This window comes from Mauremys reevesii, linkage group 13 (genome assembly GCF_016161935.1).
Source record: "Mauremys reevesii isolate NIE-2019 linkage group 13, ASM1616193v1, whole genome shotgun sequence".
NCBI lineage: Eukaryota > Metazoa > Chordata > Testudines > Geoemydidae > Mauremys > Mauremys reevesii.
The window spans coordinates 46,554,931-46,578,746 of record NC_052635.1 but is presented as its reverse complement, the minus strand read 5'-3'; the positions used below and the strand labels follow the sequence as shown (position 1 = coordinate 46,578,746).

Sequence of the window (23,816 nt, the reverse complement as noted above, 5' to 3'; positions counted from 1 at the left end):
GACGCAATTATCCGGCATAACCATGTAAATGTAAAATTATAGCTGTTGCTCTACATTTACATCAGCCATATGAAGAAGAAGATTCTTAAGCACGTTGGTTGAAGAAATGGATGTGCATTTTCTGGGGTGACTCACTCAACTTGTTTCAAAGAAGGTGTGGCAGACATCAGGTTTTTTTTAATCATTTCAATGGCTAAGACCAGTGTTTATTTGTAAGCATTTTATTTGTATTGATTTAAATTTTCAGTCACAAGAAATTTTGGGGGCGGGTCAGACAAAAGAGGAGGTCAGAGAAGATTTAATGCCAGTACACGTTGAGATTCAAAAAGTTAAAGCTTTGTAACCATTAAAACACCAATTGTCAACATGGCGTGCCAAAATATACCAAGTCTATATCCTTAGACTAAGTTCTCAAGCGGTGTTATTCTCACACGGCCTAGCTGTACATTTCTAGTGTTATTGAGCAGTAATATTTTTACATCGGTTTGTGTGAATCCACATTTACTGACATTGACCGATACTCATCTAATCTTTCCAAGCCTCTTTCAAAGTTATCCCCAGATCCTGAGCTCCTGATCAGGACCCTTTCCAGAAAAGGGCTTAAGCTTGCGCATAACTTCATTGACACCTGTGCTTTAACTTGGGCACCTGCTGAAGCGCTTTGCAGAGCTGCGGGCTCAGGCTAGCTTCTAGGGCTGTTGTAGTGAATGTGCCTGGGTATAAGCCTAAGCCCCCAGTTCTGCAATGTTCCCTCCAGTGAAGGCCTTTTCCCCCACACAGAGTCCCACCCCAGGCAGGAAGGCTATGCATGGTCCAAAGGGTTTGCCCACACAGGTCACTGGCTGGTCAGGACCTGAGGGCTCAATCCTGCTAGGTGCTGCTGAGCACCCTTGGCTCCCTAAGCAGGCTAGAGGGACGACTCCTAAGAGTGAAGGCCCGGGGAGCCTGCATTTCCATGCAGTCCTGGACACCACAGCTGAGACCAACCCAACAATTGCAACAGTTATTTTATATCCAGATCATTTGTTTCCCCCTAATAGTTTTACATCTATTTTACCTCTATACAGAACCTTATTTTTGGCACCAAGCACTTTTCCTCCAAGGATCTCAAAGCCCCTGATTTCTTTTGTGGCTTAAACCCAGCTTCCACGTGTGCAATTTGCACACATTTCGTTCCGCCAATGCCCACCTGTGCACATAGAAGGTTCTAACAAGGCATGTGCAGGGGATGGAATTCTCTCCCACAAAACACCTGTCTCCAGGTAGCAGAACCTAGCCCCTGCATGTGCTAGTATTTGTCCCCTGTAGAGCATGCACCAGTGGAGGCCAAAGTGCAAAAACCAGGCCCATGTCAATGCAAGTCACAGTATCTGTTAGGCCACTCTCCACCCTGATGTCTTCTCTGGAGCATAAAGCCAATGGCTGGACCACATTGTGTGTGCTGTGAACAGACTGCACATTTACAAGAGTGCTTAGGCAGACATAGGCCTATACTTCCAACTGAGAAGAGCCCACCAGCCCCTTTGCACCCATCAAATGTTCACCTATGTGGGTAGTTACATGCACACATGATGGAAATGCTGGTGCAGAATCACCGGAAGGGAGGCCACACCTCAGAAAATGTGTCCCAGGATCCATAATCCGTCTTGACATCTCGAAGCAATGCTCTATTGCCACGCGGAACGACAACACCGTGCCAGCCTTTTAAAAGAGGGGACACTCCGCAGACGCGGCAACTGACAAAATGGTTTTTTTACTGCTTGAGTTTTAATTGGACACATGTCCCTTCGAGATGGGGTATGCTGGTGCTCACAACATGGGCTTTGATTTAATGTCCTAATAACGTGAAAACATATTGTTCCTTTCTAATTTGACGAGGGCCCAGTCATGCAAAACCTTTTCCAGTCAGCTCTAGCGGACAGGCCCTTTTATCATTCATTGCATTTTATTATTAATTAAAAGTTCATGTCTCCACATCTGGAGCCTCTGCAATGGGCAGCCCAGTTCTCTCCTGCATGTGTTGCTTTTATTAGGAAGCTCCCATTCTACTGAAAAGGTTGAGTATTGTGATGTTGTCGTCCTGTTTCCAGATGCACAGTGGCGACTCCGGTGCCCTGGTAAAACAAAAAGACAGATTGACAATAAAATCCACTCCCATGATATCTTCTTCCCCATCCCTGCCTTTGCTTGCTTGTTTTTTTCCCATTTATTGTCTTTCAGTTCCAATTTTTATGGAAGTCAGAAAACAATCCAACCCTGAGACCAGCCGACACCAGCTCAGCTGTATGATACCCAACTGCAGCCTGTCCTAGCCCAGGAATCTGTAGCAACTGCCAGATAATGGGAACTACAATGTGTGGCACCTTGTAGGTTCTGGATTTGGGGGAAATGGACATGTCCCCTATGGAATAGGCCTTTGAGGGTCATCCTTATCTGTCTGCTTACTCTTTGTAAATCACATTTTCCTAAGAGCCGGATCAGGATGACACACACACCACAAAATAGCTCATGGGCTGTAGTTCTCAGAAGGGACTTTGGTATTTCAGCTCAGTCTGCTGGGGACTAGAACATCATGTAGGTTTCTGATTGGGAAGTCAGCCCCACCCCCCAAAACTCCATTCCATCACTCCCTGAATAATCAACTTGGCCCCCAAGCAAATCAATAAATTCTGCCTTTCCATCAGTTCCCTTCCCCAATAAATTCTGCCCTTCCCAAGCAAATAAGACACTGCTGGTGCTTCTAACTATCTCGCCAGCTATCCTATCTGTTCTAGCAGGACCACAGGAGATCTTTGGTTTCTCAGCCTCTCCTCTCCATCTAGGACCCTATTTACCTTGGAGATCTCCTGCCGAAGCGCTAACTGGATTCTGCCCTTCCTAGCTTGTGAGTGCTAAATAGATCATAGCCGGGGAAGAGCTCGTCACCAGACAAACATCAGCTCTTTGAAGTGTCTGAGTAAGATTCTTGGTAAAGCAGTGGGGGGAAGAGAGCGAGTTGGTGTGCGTGTGTTAAGGCAACTTACAAATGCTTTTCTCAGAATTAATAAAACCAGGGGGGGGAAAACCCTTCAATCTTTCTGGAGTGGAACGAGAGCAGTAATTATGTATTTTTGTTCGAAATTTGAGAAAATCATTTCTCCTGAGAAGCTGCAGCCATCGCTGATGTCAGAAAGCACCACAAACCTATGTGAATTTCGGAAAATCTGGTGAAAAATAAAAAAAAGCGGAAATGGTGAGGGGAAGATGCTTGCTTTAATCAAAAAATAACTGGTAATAGTTCTAATGGCAGGAACTGGAAGAAGCCAGTTCAAATGACCTGCCAAATCACAAGACTTTTGTTTATTTGACTGAAAAAATTTCATTTTAGATGAGAGGAACGGCTGGGACCGCAGGGTTTAATAGAGCTGCCCTGCGGGGGTGGGCTGCTGCTGAACAGCCCCTCAGCGTCTTGGGGCTTGGCTCACATTTTAACAATTGCAAACCTAATGAGAAAACGTTCCCAGAAAATCTTCCCTGGCAGAGCACACGGTGCTATCACAACCCGCTGCCATCTGGTGGCTTTGGAGGTGGTAGGGTGGAGGACCAGAGACGAGAGATGAGTGAGAGTAGCAGTAGCTTCTCCTTAGAGCCATGCTGGGGATCCAGAGGTTAGAGCCAGGGACTGGGAGTTAGGACTCCTGGGTATGGCCACAAAGCTTGGATCTCCGCCTGAACTTCCCTCTAGTTCAGTGTTGTTTCAATGTGGAGTTTTAAGAATACAGGATTGGTAGGAATCTCGTGGGTCATCGATTCCAACCCCTGCTGTCGAAGGCAATCACCTCAGCCCTTTATACAGATAGGGATCAATCAGAGAGTTCACGTCTAGATTCACGGCCAGGAGAGAGTAAGGATCCTGGGGTGGGCTCATCTCCAAGCCCCAGCTCTGCCACTGATTCTTGGTGTGACCTAAAGTCAGTTAGCTGCTCATCTCACTTTCTCTATCTTTAAAATGGGCATATTAAACCTCACCAGCCACACGGCTGCTTACATGAAGTCGCCAGTGGTACATTTGCTGGGCCAGAGTTGCTGCATTGCACATGGAGATTTCAACCTTCTCTGCTGCAGCCAATGCAGCACCACAGCTCATGTAAGCCCCACCTCAAAGAGAAGCTGCGAGTGCAACTAGCGTGAAAAGTTTGACCCAAACTCAGCCTCACTCTCAGCTCCGCCTCCTCTCTGCCCCCAACAAGTAATGTGCCTCAAGAGGACTTGGTGTTTTTTATTAGTAGGTTAGCACCGTGCGGCTGCTGAATCATTGAATATTTCACTCTGTGAACAGCAAATTCCTCAGAGGAACATTGTTCCTCTACGGAATTTGCTGTTCACAGAGTGAAATATTCAATGATTCAGCAGCCGCACAATTCTTACTTATGAATATATAGAGATACAAACCCCTGGATTATAATAAACACCAACTACTATCACCAGATGGTGGATTAGTGTTCTCCCAGGCAAGGCCGCAGTCATGCAAAGATTCACACATGTGTAACTCCCTTTATGTGAGTGGCCTCTGCTGACTTAAAGGTGCCTAAAGTTAAGCACATGGGTAAGTCTTTGTGTGATCATGGTCTAAACGAGCGTCAGCCCCTGGGGGCTCCTCTGCAAACCAGCCGAGACAGAGCCATGTGGGCAAACTGCCCTGCGAGAGTTTGTAACAGAATCTCCTGGTTGTAAACTTACAGGGCCCGATTCTCATTTATACTCCAGCCTGTTTCACACCACTCTGGCCGAGGTGTAAAATGGCCTTGGTGCAAACGAGAGTCATTCCCATTGGCTCCCTTTTCACTGCGTGGTGGAGCTAAGCAGCTTGCCATCCAGGCCCTTTTGGTTCAAACCTTTCATTATATCATTGACCCTCTTAGGTGTTAGGGGCTCTTAAGTCAGGATTGAACCAATTCATCAACATGGTATGATCCGGCATTGTGTGCTGGAGGTGCCATAAAACCGCAACAGAAAACTGAAGTCCTACCACAAATGGGCTAAGGCTGATGGTCCAGAAATCAGGAGATTTGACACAAATGATGCAATGACGGTGTGCTTAGTTGATGACTGTGTGTTCCTTTGTTTGCGTACGGTGTGGTTTTAGTTGTAATTAAAGGTTGTTTTTGTTTTCTTCTCCTGATCCCCCACCATGGCGTCGGTCGGTCTGCCAAAGCGCCAGGCAAGCTGTAAAAGTCAGTTGAGTGAGAGGTGGTTGAAAAATGGAAACCTTGGTTGCAAAGAACGTGTTCCTGTTTTCGTCAGAAAAATTCTAAATTCAAACATTTTCCATCAGCTCTAATGCAAAGAAATAGTTGGGCTGGACATCTAGGTGCCTTTAGGTCCTAGTGAAACCGAAGCATAAATAGAAGCTGAAGGTGACCACTCAGGTTTATGATTTAAATTAACCTTAGGAGGTCTCTCAAATCAGAAGCTGCACTAAAGGAGTGGGGGGTGCAGTGCCCAGACACCATGGTGAGGGTCAGGAGATGGGAGTAAGGAGCCTAGACAAAGTGGTGATACAAGGGGGTCTGTGCCCAGTGTGACGGGTTTGATCACAGAAACCCCCTTGGGACCTGTCAACTGATGTGCCAAGAAGCTGACCAAATGCTTTACTAAGGCTACTTAGAAATCAAGCAAGTAGACAGCCAATATTCCTAACTTCAAGTACAACAATGACACATGCATACAAATAGGAGGAAGGTATTCAGTAGATCAGAACCTGTGCATAGATATGTTACATGGCAGATGTAGCATAGAACATATTCCAGTTATACCATATATACATTCATAAGCATAGTCCCATGAAGCCTTATGGGGTACAATGTCACACCCAGCACAAGGGGGCCCCTGATCTTGATTAGGTCTGTGCAGTGCTTTGCATAATGGGGTTTTGATCTTGGAGCTGGGAGCCTCTCGATACAACTATAATACAGAGCATGAATATTAATGAATTGTGGCTGTTAAAGGACTCATGTCTAGTAGAGGTGTGGCGCTCACCCTTGCTGTCTGAAGTCAGGACTTTCTCAGCCAGATGTGATCGTCTTCTTTGCTTTCTGCCTCCCACTGGTCCAAAGGGGCTAAAGAGCAGCTGAATCCCACCCTCCAGGTGTCACTGCTGTCCCTGAGCTACCACAAGCTGATAGACTCAGTTACTGAATGTTTGTGAACGTGCTTTGAGATCCTCTGATGAAAGGTGCTATTAGAAATGTAAGTCATTGTCCTTAATAAATAATATCTCCACAATGGTTCCTGCTCTGTTAGCTGCATTGTCCAGCTGTTCCCACTCTCGGGTTTGGGAGTTTATGAACTTGCTTTCTCAGGCCCAGGGAACAAAGAACACCCTAGTTGTGCTCAGACTCCAGCCATAATTAAAGAAGCAGACAATCTTCTCAGACTGTGTGTTAAAAACAGACTCGGCATTCTGGTTTCACTCACTCTATTTTATTTTATCCCCATTTATTTTGGGGCCTCACAAAAAGATTTTTTCTAATTTCAGAAAACATCCATGAAACACCCAGACAATAAAGGTTTCATGAAAAAGCAATATGACAATGAGAGATTTTTTTAAAAGAAACCCTTTGCAAGCCTCTTTTCATGGAAGCAGTTGTTAAGGGCCATTGAATGGTACTGCTGAATCAAGCAGCTTTAAATCCTGCATCCCCTATTAGGATAGCAGGCTTTAGCTCCCATCAGAACTGTGCTGGCTGCAGTGTTTTCAGAGGTCTCATTTCACAGTCCTGTCTCTCTGCCATCCCACATTCTGTCTCCTGTTTTCAAGCGATGTCCCTTCACCCCTCACCACCATCATTTCTCCCCCCATCTTTATCCATCCATGTGAAAATTAAACAAAACATCGGATCCTGCGGAAACTTTCTCATTGGCCTGTTGTTTTCCCCCAATGCACAACGTTCTGATCAGCTTGTTAGTGGCACGTAGATGAAACTGAACGGATGTCAATTTTCTCATAAGATATTTAAAAAGAATGGAGCAAAGGGAAGCGGATCTGGTTGTGATTAGCTGTTGGGTTTTTAATATTGTATAGGAATGCCATGTGATGTGATCCCCACAGGTTGCTTCCTCTCTTTCAGGGCGAGTGAGGGAGAAAAATATTCCTCTCCGAGCCCTTTTTTTTTGCAGCACTTTATATCCTGTTTATACCACCACCAAATTTAATTTTCAGGAGTTGGACTAAAAACAAAGTTAGCTTTAATATGTTTGAGTTGTTTCGAATGTTATGTCTTTGTGGGAAGCACGTCAGTTCGAGTGCACAGATGAAGTTCCATTTACGATCCTTTCAAAAAATGCTGAACCGCAAAACTGAGAGGAAAAGGGAACAGACTCGGAGAGAGAAAGACAAAGCAAGAGCATTTGGTGAAAGGCCTTGGCAAGCTGGGAATCAGATGAACATGGCCCAGTATTAAGGGCAAGAATAGAGTAGTGAGGTGACTGAATGAAAAATCTTCTGACACATCAAGGACAGATTTCCAAGAGACACAGTGCAACACTCTAACTGCTGGACAATCCTTCCCCTCTGCCTAGATGGTCATGTTTTGGCTCATGCAGCTTTCCTTTGCCAGTACAGCTCTAATGCTGTTTACGGATCAAATTAATAGGGTTAGTAGAAAATGCCCATCTCCTGCCTTCCACTCCAGGAGAGCCTCTCCCAGCTGCTGATGCACATGAATAGCTCATGTACTGTGGGAAAGCTGGAAGGAAGAGGATAAATTATTTCCTAGCATGGGTTGGTCCCTCAAACGCCATCAGTGAAATGTGAATCAAGGCACATTTCCCTCATGACCGAAAGGCGAATAATTCCTCCAGGATGGAACTGAGGCCCTATTTCATTGTGGGAAACACCGGTTTGTAATAACCAGTTTTCCTCCTCTTTGCAGAAGACAGCAGGACAGTTGCTGCAGGAAAAGAATCTGTGGCTTCAATTTTTGGAGGCCCAGCTTGAGACATCTTAAAGGGCCTGACTTTTAGGGAGCAGGCGCTCTGAAAATGTGGCTCCTTTAAGGCTTCTCATCTCCCTCCTCCCCAGACTGAGGCACCTGAAATCACTAGTCACTTTGGAAAATATTGGCCTATGTTCTTTACTCATTGCAGATCTATACACAGCAAAGACAAAGGCACCACCATGGCAATGTACAACCTCTCTGTTTCCAACTGCTGGCCTTTTGCAGAAAATATCTTACTACCATATCATAATGAAGAAGTGGGGAGTGGCCCAACCCCCCTCCCCCAATGTAGAATGCCTCCTCTAATGGGAAAGGGGGGATCATTAGAGGCAACTGGCCTGCTGTGCTTTCTAATAATGTTGTTTTGCTATTCTGAGGCTCTCTCTGAAGACCACACAACGAACGGTCACTTTCTTGGCTAGAAACCCTCTCACGTATTTTTTCCATAGAGAAATCTCTTTCTGGTGCTTACTGAGGAGTAGGGCTTCCATGTTAATCCTTTGTTTCTGTCAGTTACTTGCCTTGCATCCAAAAAAGATCCACCTAAAAGCAATACAGTCCTAGAGATGATTGTCCATGGGAGCAGAAGTTTTCAAAGAGAGAGAGAGGTGAATCCAATGTATTCCAAGAGCGATAAACTGAATCTGAATGCGACTTATTCTTGATATTTTTGATTCTGGCAACCACAAAATAGCAGAATAAATGAAAATGGATTTTGCTGCTCTCTTGTCTTTTCCTGAGACGCTGCTCTTCCTTCTTTCCCCTAGACTCCATTCTCTCTTCACTGCCTGGAAGGTGTGTCCCTTAGGTTAGTGATCTGGCTACCTGGACCCTGCAAACGCATCATTAAGGGAAAGCAATCGCTTGATGCCACATGAGTTGTCTCATTGCCTTCAAACACAATGGGGCAAATTCTGCTCTCAGATTGTTTGGAGCAACTCCACTGAAGTGCAAGGGGTCATACGTGTGAAACAGAGCAGAATTTGGCCTTAAAGAATTGCATACTTGGACGCATCCAGGTTTACAGTGCTGGTGGTTTGGGGGTATGTGTGGGCTATAGATATCCCAATAGCAACTCATTTAGCTCCAGGCTAAAACAAACACAACTGGAGATCACTGAGACCACAAACAAATAAATACCATTTTTAAAAAAATAACTTACATTTCTCATTCAGGCTAAAGGCATTTGACAGTTGCCTGGCTAAGGGAATAATGCTCAGTATCTCCCTGATTCCAGATTAATGGAAGCCAACCCATCCATGACAGGAGCCAGTGGAGACTCATGGTGGGGAGCACGTTGAAACCGTCAGACTAACAACCCAGAGGTAACAAAGCTGCCTTCAGCACCACTGCTCTCTGCCCGTTCCCTAACCAGAAGACGTCACAATGTGAACCCCAACCCCAGACAGTCTCCCCTTGGCTTGGGGCATCTTCACAACAGAGGGGAGGTTTCATTGTCCCAGCACCTATAGTGAGCGGAAAAGACTTAGGCAGGGGATTGAACAGAGGATTGTCAATCTGGCCTGGAAGGGGAATTCCCCTGTGGACACATGGGTGAGATCTCAAAAGGGGAGTAGAAGAAAGGAGCACCCTGGTAGCCCACCCCTCCAGAGAGCATGCAGCACATCTCTTAGAGCTCATGCAATGCACCCCTTCACAGTGCATGCAGCACGTCCTTTCAGAGAGCACACAGAGCATCCCTTCAGAGCTGTGCTATACGTCCCTTCACAGAGCATCCCTCTAGAGTGTTTTCAGCATCCCCTGCAGTGCACATGCAGCACATCCTTTCCGAGCGCACGCAGCACGCTCTCTGCAGAGTGCATGCAGCACATCCTTTCCAAGCGCATGCAGCACGCTCCCTGCAGAGTGCATGCAGCACATCCTTTCAGAGCGCATGCAGCACACTCTCTGCAGAGTGCATGCAGCACGCTTCCTGCAGTGCACGTGCAGCACATCCTTTTTGAACACATGCAGCATGCTCCCTGCAAAAGGATATGGCTTTGTTCTGCATTGTTTTAGTTTTTATTCTCACCTTTCATTGATTCTCTAAAAAAGTCCTAAGAGAATTCTCAGTTTAAGAAATCCAGACTTTGTTAAGATGGGGTTAGCAGTAAACGCAGATCAGTGACTTAAAAGGAAATCAAACCTTGACAGAGCATTGTGCTTCCCCAACAATCAACGCCAAGATTTAAAAAACGAGGACCTCACGTTTGTTGCTGAAACCTATATTTAGGCTCCTAGATAATTGGCCTGATTTCAAACATGCTGAGCTCCCAGCAGCCCCCATTAAAGCCAATGGGATTACTCATATTCTAAAAAACAAAGTGTCCTTAACAGACTTCGCTGGGTTGGATTGCAGCACTCAGCAGCACTTTGCAGGATCAAGCCCATTGTGAATGGCACCTAGTGTTTATATAATCTGTAATGCAAATGAGGCATAACATTTGGTATTGGATGAGCCTGCAGTTAGCACACAGAGAAGCGCTATTAGTATAGTTATTTACCATAGGCCCTAAATTAACAGAATGGGGTTAAACACAATTCAACAGAAACCTGAGCAGGGCTGGGCTCGTGAGCTGGGTCCCTAAAAGGCATGGTCACTTGGCTACACTTTGGGTCTCCTTTGTATTTCGGATACTTTTCTCACATGTATGCAGGCAGCCTGGCCTATGCCTCTTCATGGCTGTAATCGATCCCAGAGGAACGCGGGCGAGACTTCAGAACAATTGCCCCTCTGTAGTACCGTTTGCAGAGATGACTTTCCTTGGACCTACTGAATGTACATACGCTGAGCAATGACTGCTGGGTATTGTGCTGCTGGTGCTTTGGGCTAGATAAGTGAAAACATTTTTAATTGGGAAAAAAAAGGATCATTGCTGGAAATACAAGAAGCAAACCAATACTTGGCAAATAGCAAGAGACAAAACTGCCAGGCAAAGCCATTTCATTTCAAGCCTCTGTGGAGGTTTAATAAAGGGAGTGAAAAGGTATTTTTAAATTCCAGGGGTCTCTCTTTCCTTAGAAATACTTTATTTTGAGTGAAATTATCTAAAAGCCCTTTTTGAAATGTGTCCCACCTGTAAACATAGAATTGCGGGTCTTCAGTTCTTGCAGGCGATTTTAATTTGATAACCGCTGAAATAATTCTGCACTGCTCTGAGATCTGAAGCGGGATTGAGCTGCTTGTATTCAGTGCTTCCTGCAGACGGGCTTAGCCATCAGAACAGAGCAGCCTGCCTCGGTAGCAGTGTTGAGTCATGCAGAGCAGCTGTTGGCAAAGAGGTGCCATGTAATCTACAAAGCATTGTGGGTTTATTAAAGAGTCAGAGACAGACAGAGATTATAAAACATGTACAGAGCAACAAAAAGTGTCAAGCAATGCACTTTAAAACCCCGCAACGTCGACATCATGAGAGATTTCCAGTTACCAGCTGGGTTGCGCACATGGTCTATTCCCCAGTCACTCTGCACTGTGGGAGCTGGGGGATTTGGGGAGTCATTCTGCACTTTTAATCTTAGGATACTTTCCTGTTATAGGATTGGCCAGACCAGATCGGCCCCGAGGTCCATCCAGCCCATTGTCTTTGAAACAAGGTACTTGAAGCAAGGTACAAGAAACCACGTACTGACCTACTATAGAAAACCTGCCCATGGTTACCTGACCCTTCCAGTCTCACACTAGCGTAAGACATGAATCAAGCCAATTAGCTAGACTAGCTGCAGAAAGTGAACAAAGTCCAGCTGAGATGTTCAGAAAGCGAAACGTACAGCCACAGACTGCATTCACCGAGCTCTGTTCCCACTAATGGTGTCCTGGTGTCTTTTGATTCAAAAACTGAGTCTCCTGCAGACAGTAACTTCAAAGGCAGCTGAGTTTCTGTAAAGCTCTTTAAGGAATTTTTCAGAGGATCTGCCTATCCCTACGTTCAGGGGCTGATGAAAAATAATGCCTTTGTCCCTCTGCAGCGCCATCAGTAGCACGGAATACACCCACCTGTGCACTTTCGGATCACTAGGGAGTTGCTTGAGAAGAAAGAGCTCGAGATGTTTCAATATATCGTAGCTGGACCTAGGGGTATTTTTAATGCAGCTTAAATGTGATGTCGGAAACTTTTGCAAGGTTAAAGAAGCTGCATCTGCTTTACCAGCATCCTCCTGTGTCTCACTATCGTCATCTTCATCTGTCTCACTGGCATCCTCTTTAGTGGCACTGGCCACAGATCTCAAGGACCATGTCACACATCCTGTCACTGAGCCCGGTGCAGAACCAGTTAGATAAAACAAGGGTTGTTTCTCCAGCAGCTCCACCCATCTAAGTCATGTCCTGGGTGCGAAGTTCTGGTCTGAAGAGCAGCCCTCTGATAGGGGCTTGTGTCCTCTGTTCAGACTGATGCAATTCCACCCATCGTTCCACGTGGACTGTGGTCAAAACACAGGGCTCAACACAGTCACGCTGGCCGCATATAACTGCCACCTTCAAAGAGAACGAAGAAAATCACAGTGAAGGAAACTCTGAGCCAAACGTGAAAGTCATTGGCCTCGGCTGCAGACAACCATGAGCAGCGAGACTGTATCAGCCAGCTGATCATGTAACAATCTGCCCTTTGACGGGAGAATGAAACGCAGTGTTTTGTAATGGGAATAAAGAACAGACTGATTAGGGATAGGCTTCCATGCCCAGGACTCCTGGGTCCATCCCCAGCTACGTCCTTGGGACCCTTCAGCCCAGCGTCAATTCCTGCCCTCCTGATTCTTGCTGTGTCGTAATCCTAGGAGCTAAGACCCCTCCCAGCAGGAAATGACTAAAATTTGATAAACCCCATGAGCAGAGGCTGAGTCTGTTGTTCTGTGTCAAATTTCTGCCAACCCCTTGGCAGGAAAACAGTCAGCCACGCCTCATCCTCATCCTCTTGGCAAAGGGGCATGGTGAGCTACCGATATAAGGTCAAATAGATGCCACAGTGGAGCAGGGACAGAACCTGGAATGGCAGCATCCGGGGCAGGAGACATGTGAAAGACAGAGGCCACTGTGGATACCAGAGAGACAGACAGCAGCGTGGTGGATAGTGAAATGGCGAAGGCACAGCAGACGGGGATGTGGCAGCACAGATGCAGGGACAGCTGAGGTAGGATTGACGAAGACGCAGCAGGGGCAGAGCCGTCAGTGCCAGGGGCAGTTGTGGTGAGATCTGCAATGGGTCTGATAAACAGAAGGAGAACGGAGCATTTGTGTGCTGTGCTGGTCACTGTCCTGCCCTGCATTGAGTGTCTCCTTGTTCGGCCACAGAGCACACTGAGTCCTGGCCTGGTAATAATTCTGAGTTTGTTTCTGCTCAGTTCATTTCTTTGGTTCACTTCCCTTGTAATAATGTACAAGTGTGATGTTGCAATGACTCCTGCTCCTGCCTACCGTGCCGGCTGCAAATGTACTTGGTTACTGGGCATATGGTTCCATATTGGGTGGGAATGGGATCCCGTGCCTTTTATAGTGCTTGCCTTGAGGTAATTGGCACAGAATGGAGCCAAAACCATCTTCCCTGATGCAGGGCCATACTGTACGGTGGTTACATTCCCATTAGGAGCTGGTTTCCTCTTTCTCCTTATGGGAGGTTGTCCAGGAGGGCTGGTATGTTCCCAGGTCATTTAAAAACCCTCAGGCATCCTCTGGTTGGGCCCTGTCTCTGGGATTCCAATCGCACCCTACACATCTAAATTACCTAGTTATGGAGGTTCCTGGCATATTTTTGTCCTCCTTCCACTGTCGGACTCGCTCTAATTTCTTCCCCTTCCTTGTTATTAATAGAAAAATCCAGTCATTTAATTATTTTCCATATTAGCAGTCGGCCCAAGCCCATATGGTTGGGATTGCCATGCATGCCTCTTTGCTTTACTGCCGCGAAAAAAAAAATAGAAAACAGAAAACACTGCCCGTTGTTTGGAAATTCAAACCTGCTGTCAGGAACTAGAGCAATTCCTTTCTCGTCTGAAGCTTTTCTTCAGAGTCCTAGGTGAGACAGATGTCTCCCGACAGGGCAAGCAGGCTAGCTGGCATGGCCTGGGAACGAATAAGGATGAAGATCCCTTCTCACTCAGGAGGAAGTGGTCTGTGCAGGTCACAGTCATGTTTCCACAGTGGAGCAGTGTGGAGGGAACCTATATCCTACACTGAGATAGATAAGACATAGTGCCAAACTTTCCTCCCACCCAGTCAATGGCTATCCTCCCCGGAGATAACACTCGAGCAGGTCTGCCTCTCTACTGGCAGATCGCAAGCAGGTCTCATAGGAGAGCGCCCCAGCCCCCTGGGCAGGGCAGAGCCACAAACAGTCTTTAGCCCACAGCCACCTGGCTGGGGCAGACAGTAATTAACAGCCTATAATTAGCAGCCTGTCATGGAGCTCTGGCCCCCTGGGCAGGGCAGAGCCACAGACAGTTAGGGCTCTTGCAGGGGTGAGCACCAAAGCAGTCTAGGGGCTCAGGCAGCAGGTGAGCACCAAGACAGGCCTCCTGGCCTATGGTGGAGTGGCAGGGGGATGCGGTCCCACCCAACTCCACTAGGTCCCCGCCCAGGGCCCAAACAGTGGCAGGGTGATCTGGCACTGGGTCAGCGGGGATTCCAGCTGCAATGCACCAGCTCACACGCCGGCAGCAGCACCGGACTAGAGTCTGGTCCGCCTGGGCTCCTTCCTACCACAGTCTGGGTGAAGGTCCCATGGTCCAAAGATCCCCGTCTTCTCCGGGTACTCGGCCACTGGTAGCTCCGGCAGCTCCTCGGGGTCCTTGTCTGCCTCCCCTGAGGGCAAGACGTCGGTTCACTCCGGGGCTGGGCCGGGCTCTTGCAGAGGGGTCTGCTCCCTAGAAGAGAGGTCCGGTCTCTCCTGTGGTTCAGCAGCCACTGAGCTCCAGGACTCTGCTTTTCTACTTCCTGTCCCACCCTGGTACTTCCAGGGAGGGGGCGGGGCAGGTTTGACTCCGCCCACCCAGGGGAGTGTAGTGGCCCCTCCCTCATACTCTAATTCGGAGAGAGGCCGCTCAGCCTCATGACAGCCTCGTTTACCCCTCCTCTTACTGAAATCTTCCATCGTGTTTTTCTGTTGTTCTCCCATATGGGGACTTCCAGGGATGCTTTGTTCCTATTGTCCAATAGAGACAATAGCACCCTTCCTTGGCTGAATGATCCCAGTTCCACCACATGACTTGTCTTTTTCCACCTCCTGCAGCTCAGCCATTTCTTTAATGGCATAAGAGTGCAGCATGTAGCAGCTCTGTCTTCCCAGCTTGCTCTCATAAAGGAACCCATTAATCCTCTTGGCAAATTTTGCATTTTGTTCCCTCGTTCCACTCCATTTAAATGTCACTGTTTCTCATTAAAGGGCTGCTGGTCATTTTCATCTCTGTGAGCATCACATTCCACCACCCGCTAATAGGTTCCAGTAGGAAAACAATGTCCAGAATGAAAGTGGAACATCGAAGATGGACATCAGAAGGGCGGGAGCTCAGGGTCTGTCTCCTTGCAAGGTGTCTGTGGTGTTTTTATGACCCTTTCTCAAAGAGTCCTGCTGCCAGGTGTGAGCCTCCTCTTGCATAGTCATTTGTGAGGGGTGAGGCTGGGTAGCAGGGGCGGATGGGGGCTCAGGAAGCCTATAACAAAAGTGCTGAGCTAACAGGAAACACGACGACTATGGACCTTTCGGAGTGACTGAGGACTGTGGTTTTATCCCTGGATCAAAGGGTTCAATGCCTCCTTGAGTTCAGCAGCAGTGCCAGGGATGTCCCGTTCCCTCCCCCACCCCTTTCACAGGTGGTTTTGAGAGGGTTGATCTGGCCTGACCTGGATGCCCGTAGGCAGGTCATTCAAGAAACATGCAGTGCTGGGAATCAGCTAACTGTGGATGTGCCGCATGGCGGGTACTTACCCACTGATGCTCCTTGGGCCCAATGCTCAGGCAGAAAAGCCCAGCAAGATCCTGCCCCACGCTGCCGTCCTCCCACTGTGGATTTTGTCCACTTACAAATTTTCCACCATAAGAGATAAAGGGACTCAACATCCGTCCCCTGCCTAGCACCACTGGCCAGTGAATCCCAGACTTTCCAGAGAGGAACAGGCAAGTGGGACATATTCCTGGAGCACGATGTGTGTCAGTACCTCATGGTTTATGCCCAGAGGGTTTTCCTGTCATTAAAAAAGAAACCTCGATTACTACAGCACTAACATCCCTGCACGTGTTGCTGTTTAATGTGTGTCAGATTTACAAGGTGGTAACGGCTCTGGAATCTGTTGCTGCTAGGATATAACTCCCCAGGTGTCGCGAACTGGAACCAAATGTGAACGGAGCACAAGTAGGGAGAATTTCTTGAAGGTGTGATGGGGTGTTGGAGGGGAGCGAGAGCTTCCCTCATCCTGCTGGGTGAGAAATTCGACCGCCGTATCATCTCACTTGGTTCCAAGTTTCAGAAAAAGGTGATGGGACAAATGGGGGTTGCCAACAGGGCTCAGAGAGAGAAGAGAGTGTCGGTGCACCAAAGAAATTTGAAATAGTTGGTGTGATGCGTCCTTGGATACTGCAATGGAAGGGGGATGAAGGCTGAACCTGTGTGCCATATCCAGACTCCCGAAGTCCTTGTAATCGCCCTTTTCTTGAGTTTAAATTGCACCCACACACTGGATGGGCTTCCTAAGAAACTTCATTGCAGCCCAAAGCATTGGTCCAAGTTGGAGCCCATGGCCAGGTCTATACTTCCCTTTTGTCCTCAAAATTTCCCACTGTCGCCAGTTCAGGCTCACCAGTGACAGCAATGCGGGAGGTGCTTGGGTAGACAAGACTGCCATGGCCACCACCATTTTCACCATGGTGCTGCCTACCCCATTCTGAGCATGAGGGAATGACACAGTGATGAAAACACTAGCAGCCACGGGTGTCTCTTCTACACCAGGGCTCCCCATCCTCGGATTGGTGGAACCAAGTTGGTGGTAACAACACTGGGAAGTTAGAGAGGAGGATGGGAAAGACTAATGTGGATGAGACCTGAAGGCCTGGTTCTTCTCTCAGCTGCAGGGGTGTGAATCAGGAGTCACATGACTGAGTCAATGGAGTTACATTGGTGTGAATCTGGGGGGGGAGAGGAGTGGCAGGAGGATCTCCAGTCCCTTCCCTCAATCACTTCCACCTCCAGTTGCCCAAGGGGTTAGCATGTGGCAGCGGAATGTGTCAATGAGGGCAGAGCCTGCTAGTGTCATCGTGCCCAGGAACACAAAGAAAATGAGGTGTCAGACTCTAAACTCTAGAGTGGCGGCTCCTATACCAGTGCTGCGAGGGGGAGGCAGAGTAGAGCAAACCAGACCCAGAGCTGTACAACAACAGGTTAAAGTAATAGATCCAGTTCCCTATGCAGAAGCACCAGCACTGGTGAAGTTCCATTGATCAAACCAAGGGAAAAGTTTAAGGGTCAGGGAACAGGCTTCCTGCTTTCACCGATTGGAGGTCGCTAATCTCCACCTTTGCACTTGACCTCTGCCAGTTCTCATTCCAGACCTTCAAGCCAGTTTCTTAGGGCCAGTGATTAAATCATAAATTGATTTATTTTTCTCATAGCGAAACAACCAAACAAAAGGAAGCAAACTCAAGGACAGCAGGAAAATTGCTGAGAGGCCACTTGGAATTGAAACTCCCTTTTTCTGGGACACTGGAGACACTATACACAGTTGTGTGTGCACATGGAAGTGATCTTGCCCTGGTCTGAGGTCTTATTTCATAGATCTGGCTCTTGCTACATGCACTGTTACATGCTCTGTTTCAGAAGCAAATCTCAGCACCTTGACATTGAGATTTTTTTGCCTATTATTTGAATGTGCAAAAATTGCCAGTTTGTACAAAATGAGGCAAAATTTCACAGACATTTATGCTCAGGTTTGTGTGAAAATGGGGCCGTTGCATTCCAAATGTTTCCTGTTGTTAATCAAGAAACACTCCGTAGTTTAAATACAAAATTTCAAGATAGGGCAAAAATCTGCTTGCATAGAAACCATGCAAAATTTCAAACTGTCCATGTTGTCAAAGTGAAAAAGGCCATTTCCAAGAATCATTGTGGAAAACCCCAAATGCCGAGTTGCAAAATAGCCCTGACCAACAACAGCCACAAATGGTCATGTGTAATTTCACAGGAAAAAATATCGTCACTGTCACTCGGGGTCTCCCAGGTTGCACTCCGCTGAGAGCCTGATGCTGACACAGTGTGGCTTTGATGCAATGCAGAGTTCTGCATGTCTGGAGATAATCCAGAGACACTTTTCCAGGGCACCAAGGGAAGCAAAGCACCTAACTGCCCTTTGTGCCTTAGAAAATTCCCCCTGAAGTCTTGCTCCTAGATCTCTTGGGGTGAAACTCTGGCCCCACTGAGCCTATGGGAATTGTGCCATTGACATCAGGGTGGCCAGGAGTTCACTCCTCGAGTCTGTACATTTTTCAGTAAAATGAACTGAGCTTCTAGGCTCAGGGGAAGGAGTTTCACACACCCGACTACCCTTCCAAAGGAGATTTTGAATATACACCAGCCCTCAACACCCTTACAGCGAATGATACTCTGTGGCTTCATCTCTTTATCTAGCCCAGGGGTCAGCAACCTTTCAGAAGTGGTGTGCTGAGTCTTCACTCTGATTAATTTAAGGTTTCGCATGCCAGTAATACATTTCAACGTTTTTCGAAGGTCTCTTTCTAGAAGTCTATAATATATAACTAAACTATTGTTGTATGTAAAGTAAATAAGGTTTTTAAAATGTTTAAGAAGCTTCATTTAAAATTAAATTAAAATACAGAGCCCCCCGGACCGGTGGCCAGGACCCGGGCAGTGTGAGTGCCACTGAAAATCAGCTCGTGTGCCATAGGTTGCCTACCCTGATCTAGAGAGAGCCTTTAGGTGGAGCGGCAGCGGTGCCTAGTGACCAGGTTGCCAAACACTTTCCATTGTAACCCTCTGTTTTCAGATGTGTAACGCACTTTGGACAGACTTTCACCTTTTGGGCTGAAATTTTCCATGCCAGGTGTGTGCCTCAGCTTGACATTTGTGTGTGTGTCTGTGCATGCATCTGTGTGTTTGTGTGAAGAGAAAAAGAGAGAAAGTTTAAGCAAAAATGGTTCAGCCACTTCGGACATCAAGGTTAATGGAAAATACGTAACTTTTGCTAATTTTAAAACTTAGCAGTAGTGCCTCTATGGCTTATCGTAGGAACCTGCTAGAGATACCTAACATCAGCAAAGACAGGGCTCTGGGCAGGTGTGGGGAAGGGTGGGGGATGTGCAGGAGCAAGAATTTGGTGTGATGTTGTTGCTGGGGGGAAGGATAGTGAAGGGGGTGGAATGAGATCTTCTCTCAGTCACACTCATGACAGGGCCAGGTAATGTCCCCTTACTTACATCGAGTAACACCACACTCCACACATAGTCCCATGCAAATCAGTGGGACTGTTCACACAGGGTCAGACGGTGGACCCCTATTGACGTTGGGGAGCAGTTACTCACATGAGTAATCATGTTGAATTCAATGCGATTACTCATATGAGTAACTGCTCATCAGCGTAGGGGGGTTATAATCCAGGCCATGGTGCAGTATTTCTCAGAGATAAGGTGGCAGACTAGAGCCATAGGTGTAAGGAATGGTGGCAGTTCTGGGCAGGCTTTTGAGGCGTGTAAACAGAGTATTATCCTCCAAAGGATTAATTACCTGTCCGGTCATGCGGATAATTTAGTGGTGGTAACTCCTTATCCTGAGTAGGTGTTTAAATTCAGGGGGGCAACAGAACAGATGGGAGCTGGCTCTGGATTGGATCTGTGTTGCAGCTAATCTGTCAGCCTCAATCTAACTTTAACTTCCAGAAAGTTTCCCACTAACTATTGCCTTTCGGGACAGGAAAGAGACCTTTTCGAAAGAGCCTTTTCTACGTGTCTTCTGTCAGGTTTGGTCTTTGTTAATGAATAGCAGACTGGCTAGGGAGCATTTTCTCAAAGCCACTTGTTTCCTTCCTCTGTTCTCTGGCACTTGGTGGACTCACCATTCACGCTGTGGCATTTCTGGTTCACTTAGGAAGAACTGATGGCTCCAAGCTTTTCACTCTGATTTTGGACACGGAGAGGGGAGCATCGGGATGCTGGTGGGAACAAGACAGATGGATGTCCTTGAGATTTTCCTGGTAAAATAAGTTCCAAATAACTGTGGAGGCTGGGTATTTCTCAGAGTTTTTTTTTTTGAACAAAGCTAATTTGGCCTTTGCTGAACCAGATGGGAAGGAAATTCCCTTATGGTTTCTAGATGGAATAAGAATTGTTGAATGGAGGGTCTAAAAAAAGGAAAGCTTTTCTTAAAGGGGAGGTTTTCACACTGAGCAAACAAATTCTTAAAATGTGCAATTCACGACTCAATTTCCCTTTCCAGTCTTTTTAATATTCCTCCACCCTGTGCATGGTAATGGTCAACAACAATAACTGCACTTACATTATCATTCCTACATGAGAATCTTATCACTTAGAGCTTGACTGCAATGGATCTACACCAATTTACACCACGCAAGGCACTGGCTCTGGCTCTAAGAATTCCAAGCCATTTGCCCACCATTGGCCTGGCACCAGTACAGCTCCCCTGCTGCAGTCAGTGGTGGAAGTGGTATATACATATATCAAATTTACCAAAATAAATAGACACAAGAGATAAATATTTTCATGGTGAAACATCTCCGTTAGAGATGAGAATCTGAGTGCCTCAAAGGGCTTTGCCCTGATTCTCTACTGACTCATGCCTTGAGTAGTCAGTCATTGGCTCTCGCAAAATGCTAGCAAATCCGGTAATATTTCACACTTGCTTTGCAGAGGGCTGAGTGGTGACACAAGACACAGGGGTGAATCAGACCCAAAAGGTGAAACGATGATGATAACTGTAAAAAAAATGTAAGAGATGAAAAATGTGTCTGAACATCAGTGAGGTGTGAAAGGCCACCATGGAGGATGGGGCCGAGGGAGGGCTGCTCCTAGCAGGTGTGTGCTAAAATGCCAGGCACGCTGCCATAGGAGGGAGGACACTATTTAAGATGTAGCAGCTCTTCAAGGGGATGAGCTCAATTTTGTGGTTTGAGCATTGGCCTGTTAAACTCAGGGTTGTGAGTTCAATCCTTGAGGGGGCCATTTAGGGATCTGGGGCAAAAATTGGTCCTGCTAGTGAAGGCAGGGGGCTGGACTCAATGACCTTTCAAGGTCCCTTCCAATTCTAGGAGATTGGTATATCTCCAATTATTACCTCTCTGTACCTCCCATCCCAATCTGTACAGTGGGGATAAGAGCACTGTCCCACCTCCCAGACTGTGTCCAGAGAATTACCTAAGAATGAATGATACCCGCTGAACTCAATACCCCAATGTAATGGATGGGGAAAGTGACACAGACACCTCCAAGATGCTGTGGGCAGCCTGGATCTAGACACTTCTCTTTTCCAATCTCCATTAAGTCACCTTCCCCTCTCCCCCGCCCCCCGTCATTCCTTCTTTGTATTTTGTTCGCTCTTTTTTTGTCCTTTTATTTTAAGTGTTGTAAATCTTTACAACAAAGGAAATTTAAAAACCCAAAGGAAGTATTTTCAAAATAATTTCACAATCAGAACGTATCCCTCAGTAAATTTAATTTGTAGGAAATAAAGAACAAAGTCTTGCAATAAAGGGCTTCTAAACAAACCCTAATGCCTTACATGTGTAAATGCCTCTGCTGTATTTAAGCACCACATTTAGGTTGCTAACTGTCTGAAGAGGAACTTGCATATTTGAATTGCACGTCCCCGGCCTGCCCATTATTCATGCTCTGGGTTAGGCACTCTCCTTTTTTTAACCTTTCATTTTTGGTGCTCGGTAGATTTGTATCCTCCTAAGCCCTGCCCGTGGAAAATGTCAAATAGGGTGCAAGTGCAACTGCATTTAGACTTGCGATGGCTGCGCAGATCAGGCACATCTCTGGGGAAATGCAGCCCAAGGGCCAGATCCTGCTTCAGTTCCACGTGTGTAAATCCAAGGCAACTCCACTATTGTCAGAGGGACCACTCTAAATTTACACCAGTGCAAATGAGAGTAGAATGGGTCCCCAAAAGATAGCTTGCACCTCCACAAGTTAGGGTAGCTACAAGAACATAAGAACGGCCCCATTGGGTCAGACCAAAGGTCCATCTAGCCCAGTATCCTGTCCTCTGACAGTGACCAATGCCAGGTGACCTAGAGGGAATGAATCATCAAGTGACCCATCCCCTGTCACCCATTCCCCGCTTCTGGCAAATAGAGATGTACATATATAGCACTCTGTCTGTCCCTTCGTCCATATACCTGAACTCCAAGCACCTTCCTAGTTAGGGCCAGATTCAGGGAGTGACTAAGAACAAAATCATGCTCCATACATGTGAGACTAGCCCCTGTTCTGGGACCTCGGAGGCACCCACCCGCCTCGGTGCAGCTAGGGAGTGAGTTTCAGCCTCAGCTGAGAATTCTTTACTCCCGAGGGTTTGATCTGCACATATTTCCAAAGGAACAGAGGAATTGCCACCACCCCAGATTACTTCAGGGGTCTCTCGAAGTCATCCTGACAGTTGGCAAGTAACAGCTCCTATGGGCCTTAATGCTCAGTAGCTAAATCCCCTCTAGCTGGCTTTGGTTTTGATGGAGTGTGGCTGACACCCCCTGCAATCCTTTGAACAGTCCGTTCGTGTCACCCCGCTGCATTCCTGGGGATCTAACGGTTTTGTCTCCAGCAGCCCTGCTTTTGGAATGGCAAGCGGCTAAAATTGGGTGGTTGCCAATCCTGAGTCAGAGCCTCTTTCTGGAGTCAGTATCCGCTCCCATCATCCACTGACACGCAGGTTAAGTACAGCGTGAGGGGGGGCATTCTCATCATGCTTTGCGTGGTACGGATCCATTATATTAAATTCAAGATCAAACTGCTTCTGGAAAGTAATGACGGTGTTCGAGCAACCAACGCTGTGCAGTTCAGTATCTCAGCTGTTGGAAACACTCTGCTTTTGAGGCATATTTATTTTTCCATATATTCCTTTTCCAGCTTGTGGCTACACCTCTCGCTCCCTCTCTTAATAATACCTGGCACCTACGGGAGAATTTTCCCTTGAAATATCCAGCACTACTTTTTTATGACTTTTATTCTGTATCTTAATTAGTGAACTGGAAAAAATGTCGATTGTTACATACCATATGTGAGCCTGTACCTCCAATTGCAATGGAAAGAGGCTTATTCCTAAATGGTTTCAAATACCCGTTATTGTACCATTAGGCAGAGATAAATACCCTGTGGTAATGTCGCCCTGCAGTCACAGCAACTGATCCTATTTTAAATTAAATGATAAAGCCCCCACCCCCATGATCTGATTTCAGCTACTCAGTGGCTCCTGTGTAAAGAGCTCAGGCTGCATGGTGCACATCTGATGGCAATAGCTGTGCTTACCTCCAAACCAATTGTTTTTCCAGTACCAGCCTGGGCGCAGTGTTTACACCGCACGTGAGGTTTCCTGGTTTAGAAGACATGCAGTTAGTTAGCAATCTGCTGATGGAGCTGAGTGCAAAGTTTTGCCACCGTTAAATAACCAGTCTTCTGCACGCGGCTTGCATTAGGGACGACTCTGGTGGACAGTCCTGAGTGTTCCTGTCCCGTCTGGTTCTCGAGCTGCCATCGCCAGCTGCAGCTACACACATTTTGGGAGCCGCTGGGGAAGCCTCTTTGCTTATCTTTTAGATCTATTTTCTTCCCAAATCGTTAAAGCGAGAAATAAGTCTTTAGCCCACCTCATTTCCCTCCTCCAACCCTGCCT

At 46.9% G+C, this 23,816-nt stretch overlaps 1 long non-coding RNA gene across 1 annotated transcript in view; it reads right to left on the bottom strand.

Annotated features, from left to right (window-relative positions):
- Window positions 1-292: 292 nt before the first annotated feature.
- LOC120381055 overlaps window positions 293-23,816 on the bottom strand; it is a 34,172-nt gene continuing 10,648 nt past the window's right edge. Inside the window, exon 3 of the long non-coding RNA XR_005587919.1 lies at window positions 293-2,114. This is a non-coding gene — a long non-coding RNA (uncharacterized LOC120381055). The remainder of the gene's footprint in view (window positions 2,115-23,816) is intronic.